Below are 12127 nucleotides of genomic sequence, written 5' to 3' on the forward strand. Positions count from 1 at the left end.
TTATGAAAGTAAATTTCTGAGTACATACAGTGTGGTTAAAGGGAAAAAATGAGAGACTTACTTTGAGAAGGTAGAAAAATTATGTTTATTAATGGTGAGATTTAGTTTATGCATTCACATGAAAAGATGGAGCATATGGAGAGTTGGGGTAATTGATAGTAACATTAATAAACTCTGGCTATTTAAAATGAAAACACTAAGATGCTCTACAGAGTTGAGTACTATATAATCAGAATGGTAAAGGGTTGGAAATGATGGTGATAAAATGAGCTTGGAAATTCACAATGACTAATGACAGCTCTCTGCAGAATTGTGTGCATTTCTCCAAAAGTAATTTTTCAGAACTCCAAATACCTGAGGAAAAAAATAGGGATTTTTAAGGACTGATGCTGGGGTGCCTGTTTGAGAACAACAGATGCAATATAGCAAGAATGTAATGGCACAAAGATAGCTAGTAAGAGAGAAATTATGTGGCTGGCTATAAAATACAAATTCAATATAAGAGAGAATCCAATCAGTAGGTATCAGATAAAGTGATGCTTACTAGAGGGTAAATGCATAAAATGCTTTGATGATGTTAAAAAGAAAGAAAAGTGACACACAAAAGACAAATATGGATACAGATCTCTGACTGCAGTCATAGATATTGGGATTTATTATTTCTGAGGGTGATTACCAGGCTGACTTTTGGCACAGGAATGAGAAGTTGAATTTGAGAACAGTGAGGTCATGTATCTGAAAAGATAAAAATTGATTTTAGGATGTTTACTAATGTATTTATATAGACACCGAAAGCTTTCATGATGCCAAGAAATGAAAGGTACAGGAAAGAATCAGAGCCCAGTGCCAAAGTCAATGAATGTGGAAGGTAATGAAAGAATTAAGTATATGCAGGATGAGGTATTAGAGAAAATTTTAAAATGTACAATTCATAGAGAAACCAACATGTTATAATGCTTTTTTTCAAGTATGTATATTTCTATATGCTTCATAACTTAAGAAAAGAGACATTAATTCTTTACACATTATTTCAATTTCTTTCATCTTATGTCATAGGGATTTTTATCATATGATTTGTGTGTAGATAATTTATCTGAAATTGTTTTAACTATTCTGATAATTTACAAGCAAATGAGTCTTAGCTAAACTGTGCCTATGTTGGTAAGACACAATTGAGATACAAAAAAAGTATTAGTACTCCTCACAGTCAAAGTTAATTATTTCAGACTGTACTAAGAATTAGGAGAATAGAGAACACAAAGCTATTGCTAGTATATGAAAATTTCTGGAAAATTTTCTGTACCTAAAACTATATCAAGATCAATGATGGTAGCTACTAATTTCTTAAGTAGTTATTAATTGAGAAAGGCTTAGGAAATATTTACTAAGTTCTTTGTGCTTGAGATTCTTCATTGAAAATAATGTTTAATATAGGCCATATTAAGCAAGGTTTGCTACAAATGAATACTTGTTACTAAATAAGACATTGAGCAACTAATATAATGCAATTATAGTGTTTTTATATTGAACATAGGGTTAAGAGAGAGCTGAATATAAGCACATTTAAACACATTTATACTGGAGGAAAATAAATCACTTATTTCTTACTCTCTCTAAGAAAAACACAGAAGGAGATGTGGAGAGAGCACAGAGAAGAGATGGAAAAGAAGATTATTGGCATGAACAAAACAAAGGTGTCTCTATTCTATGCCACCTTCAGTAAAAGACTTTGAAACAATGATGAAACTCCCTAACAGACTTTATTAGCCAGAATGGTTTCAAGAAAGAATTAGTGAATATTTCTTAGCACATAATACATATTCAGTCAAGCCTAAACAAGTATATGTGAAAAATAATATATGAATTTTTTAAAAAATTAGTCATAGATGGACACAATATATGTATATATTTATTTATTTATTCTTTTTTTTTTAAAGAGAGAGAGAGAGAATGAGATTTTTCTTTTTTTTTTTTTTTTTTTAGTTTTCGGTGAGCAGGTGAGCACAACATCTTTATTTTATTTTTATGTGGTGCTGAGGATCCAACCCAGTGCCCTGAGCATGCCAGGCGAGCATGCTACTGCTTGAGCCACATCCCCAGACCTTTATTTATTTATTCTTATGTGGTGCTGAGTATCCAACCCAGTGCCTTACACATATGAAGCAAGCACTCCACAACTAAATTTCAGCACCACCCTATGAGTGTGAATTTTGACTATACTGAGGACAAATACCAAATAAAACCACAAGCTTTGTGAAATAGTTGTATTTGCAAAATTTATGTCACCCTGGATTGAAAGAGAGCCAGACACTGTAACAGGAAAAAGAGTTCTCCCCCATGTTCTACATGCAGAAAGCAAATGGAGAACACTGCTGAGCCATGAAGAAGACATTCCATATTATCCCTTGCATAACAGGCCAAGTTGGAGGACAGGAATGATTGACATTTCAAAAATATAAGCTTAGAACTTTGAAAAAATATGTACTAGGGAATAGAACTGAGGTAAAATCAGATATAATCCAGGTCTCCAGGAAAAATGGAGCTGAAATCATTTCTCCATCAGGATTTTCTAACTGAAAGCCAGCATTTTTTTTGCAATTCTTGTTTTATTCCTTTGCAAATGGCAGTGTTTAGTGAAGATTTTGTTCCTGTTTCATCATGGGGTAGGTTCAGCAAATAACTAGACTGTTCATAAATTTTCAGATCATAAAGATCTATGTCCAACATAATGTGGAGCATAGTAAGTTGGACCTCAAGGCTAATAACATGAGTAGATGAGACTTTGCAAGAACTTAAGGAGTAAATATATTTTCTGTATGAGAATAGTGTAATTGTAGCCGAGGTGATGAACATGATAAATTGAGCAATGAGCCTTTATTTTTATCCATAGCATATTAGCCATGCCATTTCATATTTTTTCTCAATAATGGAATAGAAATATTCGTCCCCAAACAATTTGGGTCTCAGCTGTTAGAATAATTTTGGCCAAAAGAGTGTAGTAAAAGTGACATGAATCAGTTTAAAAAATAGGTTTTAAAAGGAATTGTGTGTTTTTTCTTTGCTTGTTTGACCCTCTGCCAATACTGTGAAGAAAATTCCCACTAGATATTTGCTATACTTTCAGCCTGGGTCTTGAGATGAATACTTAGAATAATACTTAAGATGTGTGTGCATATGTGTGCCTGTGTATGTGAGCCTGTGTGTATGTGAGCCTGTGTGTGTGTGTGTGTGTGTGTGTATGTATGTATGTATGTGTGCCTTTAAAAACAAAAGATACAGTCCCATGTGCAATAAAAATCCAAACCTTAAGATCTATAACTGGAAGTGAAACAGCCCAGCTGAGCCCAGCATAGGTCACATGATCTACATAAACCTGGAAACCCATCAAAACAGATGAAATGCCTGTTCTAAAAGTAGCTAGAGAAATCTGCCTTATCCATCATATACACCTGATGCCTGACTAAGTACATAGCTTATACTATACATATATATTTGAATTTATTTTTGGTCCCTTTTTATTTTTATTTTTTTTTTAATTAATTTTTATTGTAGGTTGTTCAAAACATTACATAGTACTTGATATATCATATTTCACACTTTGATTCAAGTGGGATATGAACTCCCATTTTTACCCCATATACAGATTGCAGAATCACTTCAGTTGCACAACCATTGATTTACGTATTGCCATTCTGGAGTCTGTTGTATTCTGCTGCCTTTCCTATCTTCTACTATCCCCCCTCCCCCCTCCCCTCCCCTCTTCTCTCTCTACCCCCTCTACTGTAATTCATTTCTCCCCCTTATATTTTCCCTCCTTTCCCCTCACTTCCTCTTGTATGTAATTTTGTATACCCCTGAGGGTCTCCTTCCATTTACATGCAATTTCCCTTCTCTCTCCCTTTCCCTCCCACCTCTCATCCCTGTTTAATGTTAATCTTCTTCTCATGCTCTTCTTCCCTACTCTGTTCTTAGTTACTCTCCTTATATCAAAGAAGACATTTGGCATTTGTTTTTAAGGGATTGGCTAGCTTCACTTAGCATAATCTGCTCTAATGCCATCCATTTCCCTCCAAATTCTATGATTTTGTCATTTCTTAATGCAGAGTAATACTCCATTGTGTATAAATGCCACATTTTTTTTATCCATTCGTCTATTGAAGGGCATCTATGTTGGTTCCACAGTCTTGCTATTGTGAATTGTGCTGCTATGAACATGGATGTAGCAGTGTCCCTATAGTGTGCTCTTTTTAGGTCTTTAGGGAATAGACCAAGTAGTGGAATAGCTGGATCAAATGGTGGTTCCATTCCGAGCTTTCCAAGAAATCTCCATACTGCTTTCCAAATTGGCCGCACCAATTTGCAGTCCCACCAGCAATGTACAAGAGTACCCTTTTCCCCACATCCTCGCCAGCACTTGTTGCTGTTTGACTTCCTAATGGCTGCCAATCTTACTGGAGTGAGATGGTATCTTAGGGTGGTTTTGATTTGCATTTCTCTGACTGCTAGAGATGGTGAGCATTTTTTCATATACTTGTTGATTGATTGTATGTCCTCCTCTGAGAAATTTCTGTTCAGGTCCTTGGCCCATTTGTTGATTGGGTTATTCGTTATCTCATTGTCTAATTTTTTTAGTTCTTTGTATATTCTGGATATTAGGGCTCTGTCTGAAGTGTGAGGAGTAAAGATTTGTTCCCAGGACGTAGGCTCCCTATTTACCTCTCTTATTGTTTCTTTTGCTGAGAAAAAACTTTTTAGTTTGAGTAAGTCCCATTTGTTGATTCTAGTTATTAACTGTTGTGCTATGGGTGTCCTATTGAGGAATTTGGAGCCCGACCCCACAGTATGTAGATCATAGCCAACTTTTTCTTCTATCAGACGCCATGTCTCTGATTTGATATCAAGTTCCTTGATCCACTTTGAGTTAACTTTTGTGCATGGTGAGAGAAAGGGATTCAGTTTCATTTTGTTGCATATGGATTTCCAGTTTTCCCAACACCATTTGTTGAAGATGCTATCCTTCTTCCATTTCATGCTTTTAGCCCCTTTATCAAATATAAGATAGTTGTAGTTTTGTGGATTGGTTTCTGTGTCCTCTATTCTGTACCATTGGTCCACCTGCCTGTTTTGGTACCAGTACCATGCTGTTTTTGTTACTATTGCTCTGTAGTATAGTTTGAAGTCTGGTATAGCTATACCGCCTGATTCACATTTCCTGCTTAGAATTGTTTTTGCTATTCTGGGTCTTTTATTTTTCCATATGAATTTCATGATTGCTTTCTCTATTTCTACAAGAAATGCCGTTGGGATTTTGATTGGCATTGCATTAAACCTATAGAGAACTTTTGGTAATATCGCCATTTTGATGATGTTACTTCTACCTATCCATGAACAGGGTATATTTTTCCATCTTCTAAGATCTTCTTCTATTTCTCTCTTTGGGGTTCTGTAGTTTTCATTGTATAAGTCTTTCACCTCTTTTGTTAGGTTGATTCCCAAGTATTTTATTTTCTTTGAGGATATTGTGAATGCGGTGGTTGTCCTCATTTCCATTTCAGAGGATTTGTTGCTGATATACAGGAATGCCTTTGATTTATGCGTGTTGATTTTATAGCCTGCCACTTTGCTGAATTCATTTATTAGCTCTAATAGTTTCTTTGTAGACCCTTTTGGGTCGGCTAGGTATAGAATCATGTCATCTGCAAATAGTGATAATTTGAGTTCTTCTTTTCCTATTTTTATGCCTTTAATTTCTTTCGTCTGTCTAATTGCTCTGGCCAGTGATTCGAGAACTATGTTGAACAGAAGTGGTGAGAGAGGGCATCCCTGTCTTGTTCCAGATTTTAGAGGGAATGCCTTCAGTTTTTCTCCATTCAGAATGATGCTAGCCTGAGGCTTAGCATAGATTGCTTTTACAATGTTGAGGTATGTTCCTGTTATCCCTAGTTTTTCTAGAGTTTTGAACATAAAGGGATGCTGTACTTTGTCGAATGCTTTTTCCGCATCTATCGAGATGACCATATGGTTCTTATTTTTAAGCCTGTTGATGTGGTGAATAACATTTATTGATTTCCGTATATTGAACCAACCTTGCATCCCAGGGATAAATCCTACCTGATCATGGTGCACAATTTTTTTGATATGTTTTTGTATCCGGTTCGCCAGAAGTTTATTGAGGATTTTTGCATCTAGGTTCATTAGAGATATTGGTCTGTAGTTTTCTTTCTTTGAAGTGTCTTTGTCTGGTTTAGGAATCAGGGTGATGTTGGCCTCATAGAATGAATTTGGAAGTTCTCCCTCTTTTTCTATTTCCTGAAATAGCTTGAAAAGTATTGGTGTTAATTCCTCTTTAAAGGTTTTGAAAAACTCTGCTGTATACCCATCCGGTCCTGGGCTTTTCTTAGTTGGTAGTCTTTTGATGGTATCTTCTATTTCCTCAATTGATATTGGTCTGTTTAGGTTGTCAATATCCTCCTGACTCAATCTGGGCAAATCATATGTCTTAAGAAATTTATCGATGCCTTCACTATCTTCTATTTTATTGGAGTATAAGGATTCAAAATAATTTCTGATAATCTTCTGTATTTCTGAAGTGTCTGTTGTGATATTGCCTTTTTCATCCCGTATGCTGGTAATTTGAGTTCTCTCTCTTCTTCTCTTTGTTAGCGTGGCTAAGGGTCTGTCGATTTTATTTATTTTTTCAAAGAACCAACTTTTAGTTTTGTCAATTTTTTCAATTGTTTCTTTCGTTTCGATTTCATTAATTTCAGCTCTGATTTTAATTATTTCTTGTCTTCTACTTCTTTTGCTGTTGTTTTGCTCTTCTTTTTCTAGGATTTTGAGTTGAAGTATTAGATCATTTATTTGTTGGTTTTTTCTTTTTTTAAGGAATGAACTCCAAGCAATAAATTTTCCTCTTAGAACTGCTTTCAATGTGTCCCATAGATTCCGATATGTTGTGTCTGTGTTTTCATTTATCTCTAAGAATTTTTTAATTTCCTCCTTGATGTCTTCTATAACCCATTGATCATTCAGTAACCTATTGTTCATTCTCCAAGTAATGCATGATTTTTCCTTACTTCTTTTATCGTTGATTTTCAATTTCATTCCATTATGATCAGATAATATGCATGGTATTATCTCTACTCCTTTATATTGTCTAATAGTTGCCCTGTGACATAATATATGATCTATTTTTGAGAAGGATCCATGTGCTGCTGAGAAAAAAGTGTAACTGCTTGATGTTGGGTGGTATATTCTATATATGTCAATTAAGTCTAGGTTATTAATTGTGTTATTGAGCTCTATAGTTTCCTTATTCAACTTTTGTTTGGAAGATCTGTCCAGTGGTGAGAGAGGTGTGTTGAAGTCTCCCATGATTATTGTATGGTGGTCTATTAGACTCTTGAACTTGAGAAGAGTTTGTTTGATGAACATAGCTGCACCATTGTTTGGGGCATATATATTTATGATTGTTATGTCTTGTTGGTGTATGGTTCCCTTGAGAAGTATGTAGTGTCCCTCTTCATCCCTTTTGATTAACTTTGGCTTGAAATCTATTTTATTTGAAATGAGTATGGACACTCCTGCTTGTTTCCGAAGTCCATATGAGTGATATGATTTTTCCCAACCTTTCACCTTCAGTCTATGTATGTCTTTTCCTATCAAATGCGTCTCCTGAAGGCAGCATATTGTTGGGTCTTGTTTAGTGATCCATTCTGCTAGCCTGTGTCTCTTAATTGGTGAGTTTAAGCCATTAACATTTAGAGTTATTATTGAGATATGGGTTGTTCTTCCAGCCATATTTGTTTATTTATGTTACTAAACATGATTTGTTTTCCTCTTTGATTATTCCCCCCCACCTTTACTGTACTACCTCCCGCTGTTGGTTTTCATTGATATTTTCCATTTCCTCTTCCTGTAATATTTTGCCGAGGATGTTTTGAAGAGCTGGTTTTCTAGCTGCAAATTCTTTTAACTTTTGTTTATCATGGAAGGTTTTAATTTCATCTTCCATCCTGAAGCTTAATTTCGCGGGATACACAATTCTTGGTTGGAACCCCTTTTCTTTCAGTGTTTGAAATATGTTATTCCAGGATCTTCTAGCTTTCAGAGTCTGTGTTGAAAGATCAGCTGTTATCCTGATTGGTTTACCCCTAAATGTAATCTGCTTCCTTTCTCTTGTAGCTTTTAAAATTCTCTCCTTATTCTGTATGTTGGGCATCTTCATTATAATGTGTCTAGGTGTGGATCTCTTATGATTTTGCACACTTGGCGTCCTGTAGGCTTCTAGGATTTGGGATTCTGTCTCATTCTTCAAGTCTGGGAAGTTTTCTCGTATTATTTCGTTGAATAGATTGCTCATTCCTTTGGTTTGGACCTCAATACCTTCCTGTATCCCCATGACCCTTAAGTTGGGTCTCTTTATGTTATCCCATATTTCTTGAATGTTCTGCTCATGGTTTCTTAACAGCTTTGCTGAGCTGTCTATGTTCTTCTCCAGTTGAAATACTTTGTCTTCATTGTCTGATGTTCTATCTTCTAAGTGTTCTACTCTGCTGGTAGTATTCTCAATTGAGTTTTTAAGTTGGTTTATTGTTTCCTGCATTTCCAGGATTTCTGTTTGTTTGTTTTTTATAACCTCTATCTCCCTGTATAATTGATCTTTTGCTTCTTGGATTTGTTTATTTAATTTATTGTCGAAGTGGTCGAAGTGGTCTTTCATTGTCTGATTTTGCTGTCTGATGTCTTCCTTGAGACTCCAGATCATCTGAAGCATGTATATCCTGAATTCTTTATCTGACATTCCATCTGCTGCAGATATTACCTCTTCTAAAGTTGAGTTGACCTGCATTGCTTGTGGTCCTTTCTTTCCTTGTCTTTTCATACTGATCGCGTTTCTTTCTGCTTGGTGAAACTGTTGTGTTATTGATTTTTCCCCCTATATATTTATATTGCTCTTGTATAGCTGCAAAGTCTCCCTCGCAGGCTTTGGCGGTGGCTCTGCCCCTCCTCCAATTGAGGCAATGTGCCTTCCACGCCAGGAGGCCTCTGTACCTGTACTTTCGATGGGCCTGTTCTTTCGGTGGTCACAGGTCCGCCTACCTTGCAGGCGTGAGCAGCGGCTTTGCCCCTCCGCTGGCCACTAGGCCTGTTCTGTCTGTCGGTTGCAGATCTGTCTACCTAAAAGGCGCTGGTGGCGGCTCTGCCCCTCCCCCGACCGGGGCGATGTATCTGGCGGGCCACTGGCCTGTTTTGTCGGTGGTCACGGTTCCGCCTACCTTGCACACGCGTGGAGCAGCTGTTTCATTAGTGCCTGGGCACACTCTCCTTGTTTGCCTCCCTCAGGCCCTAAGTTTGTAGAGCTTGGGGCTGAGAACCCCCAGCAAATTTGCTTACCTTCTGGTAGCCACGCCCCCGTATCTGGTGCAAGAGACCTCAGTTGTCAGCACTGGTGGGAGCTGTAGCTGGGAGACCCGCGCCGAGCGGCTCCCGCCGGCTCCTGCGTCAGCGCCGCCTCAGCTCCGGCCGGCTCCCTCGCCGCTCCTGCTAATTTAGAATCCGCTGGGAAGGAATCTCTTTGGCCGATCTTTGGTGACTTCCCCTCTCTGCTATGGCGGGCCCCTGGCTCCTTGCAGGAGTGACCGAAGGGAGAGGTGGAACTGGCTTGTCTCTGGTCTGACACAATCTCTGGTTTTAGATCCCAGTTCGCTAATTCATAGAGGCTTGGTTAGATTTCCTTCCCATCCTCTCAAGGGGGGGAGCCCTTTCCCGGGTGGGCAGGGCCGTTAGCAGAGCCGGAAGGGCACGTGCCTTCTGTCGGGCCAGGCGGGGACCCTTCTGGCTGCGCTGGGCCGCCGGGGGCGCCCACAGAGCCAGGCAGATGGCGCCCGCGTGGCTAAGAGCCGGGTGGGGTGACCCTTCGCAGAGCGGGCGGGCCGCCAGGAGTGCCGGGATGGTGGGAGCTGTCTGCCGGCCGGGCAGGGACCCTTCTCGACAAGCAGGGCCGCTGGGGGCGCTTGTAAAGCCGGGCGGCTACAGCCTCGTGGCTAAGAACCAGGCGGGCGGGGTGGCTGTTTGCAGAGCAAGAGCGGAATGGCGGGAGCTGTCTGCCGGCAGGGCGGGGACCCTTCTCGCAGAGCAGGGCCGCCGGGGGCGCTTGTAAAGCCGGGTGGCTGCAGCCGCTTGGCTAAGACCCAGGCGGGCGGGGTGGCTGTTTGCAGGGCAAGAGCGGGACCGCCAGGGTAGCCGGGATGGCGGAAACTGTCTGTTGGCCGGGCAGGGACCCTTCTCACTGAGCAGGGCCGCCGGGGGCGCTTGTAAAGCCGGGCGGCTGCAGCCTCGTGGCTAAGAACCAGGCGGGCGGGGTGGCTGTTTGCAGAGCAAGAGCGGAATGGTGGGAGCTGTCTGCCGGCAGGGCGGGGACCCTTCTCGCCGAGCAGGGCCGCCGGGGGCGCTTGCAAAGCCAGGTGGCTGCAGCCACGTGGCTAAGACCCAGGCGGGGGGGGGGGGTGGCTGTTTGCAGGGCGAGAGCGGGGCCGCCAAGGTAGCCGGGATGGTGGAAACTGTCTGTCGGCCAGGCAGGGACCCTTCTCGACGAGCAGGGCCGCCGGGGGCGCTTGTAAAGCCGGGCGGCTGCAGCCTTGTGGCTAAGAACCAGGCGGGCGGGGTGGCTGTTTGCAGAGCAAGAGCGGGATGGCTGGAGCTGTCTGCCGGCCTGGCGGGGACCCTTCTCGCCCAGCAGGGCCACCGGGGGCGCTTGTAAAGCCGGGTGGCTGCAGCCGCGTGGCTAAGACCCAGGAGGGCGGGGTGGCTGTTTGCAGGGCAAGAGCGGGACCGCCAGGGTAGCCGGGATGGCGGAAGCTGTCTGTCGGCCGGGCAGGGACCCTTCTCGCCGAGCAGGGTCGCCAGGGGCGCTTGTAAAGCCGGGCGGCTGCAGCCTCATGGCTAAGAACCAGGCGGGCGGGGTGGCTGTTTGCAGAACAAGATCGGAATGGCGGGAGCTGTCTGCCGGCCGGGCGGGGACCCTTCTCGCCGAGCAGGGCCGCCGGGGACCGCTTCTAAAGCCGGGTGACTGCAGCCGCGTGGCTAAGAACCAGCCGGGTGGGGTGGCTGTTCGCCGAGCGAAAGCAGGGCCGCCAGGGTAGCTGGGATGGCGGGAGCTGTCTGCTGGCCGGGCGGGGACCCTTCTGCCGTGCTGCTCTGGGCCGCCTGCCGCTTGCAGAAGCGGCGGGTGGCCGCGGGATTGGACTCTGAGCCCGCGCTGCCGGTCAAGTTTCACTTGTCTGGGGCAAACTGTCACGTCTAATAAACTTACTAATTCTCGGCAGGTCTCCTTTCAACGGAATTTTGCTAGAAGATCCTCAGTAGGTAGAATGTAGCTGTTTTAATTGGTGTTTCTGATCCCGTTAATGTGGAGATATTGAAAGTGCAGCTTCCTCGCCGGCCGCCATGTTGGATCCCTCGGTCCCTTTTTATTTTAAATGGCTACGTAGAATGTTTCATGGTATTAAATATCCTTTCCCTTCCCTGTTAACAAAAAGCATTTTATATATAAATATTTTTATTTTTTTACTCACCTAAAGATATGTCTATATTTCTGTGTTTACCCAAATACATGTACATATTTTCTTTCATTTGCTTTTGTGAAATTAAAATCAATATTTGATTTAAAATGGCTATGTACAATATTTAATGGCATTTAATATCCTTTCCCTTCCCTGTAAAAAAAGCATTTTATAAATCAATATTTCTATCATTTATTTACCTAAAGATATGTCTATGATATTTCTTGTGTTTACCCCAATATATACACATATCTTCTTTCATTTGCTCTTGTGAAGTCCCGTATGTGCCTATATATATATATATATATATATATATATATATCTCACAATTCTGTCCTTTAACTACTTAAAGTCATACATGTTTACACACATTTATCTTTTATGAGACACACATCACACATACAAAGGTGTATGTGTGTGTTTGTGTGTGAATTAAGAAACTAGCAATTTGGAAAACAATAGAGAGTAAAATATAAGCTTCATGAAATTTCCTTAAAGGGAATTTTTTTTCTTAAAATATTAGGATTATGATGAAAAACACATCCTGGGAAATTAATGATTTT

This window comes from Callospermophilus lateralis, chromosome 16, assembly GCF_048772815.1.
Source record: "Callospermophilus lateralis isolate mCalLat2 chromosome 16, mCalLat2.hap1, whole genome shotgun sequence".
NCBI lineage: Eukaryota > Metazoa > Chordata > Mammalia > Rodentia > Sciuridae > Callospermophilus > Callospermophilus lateralis.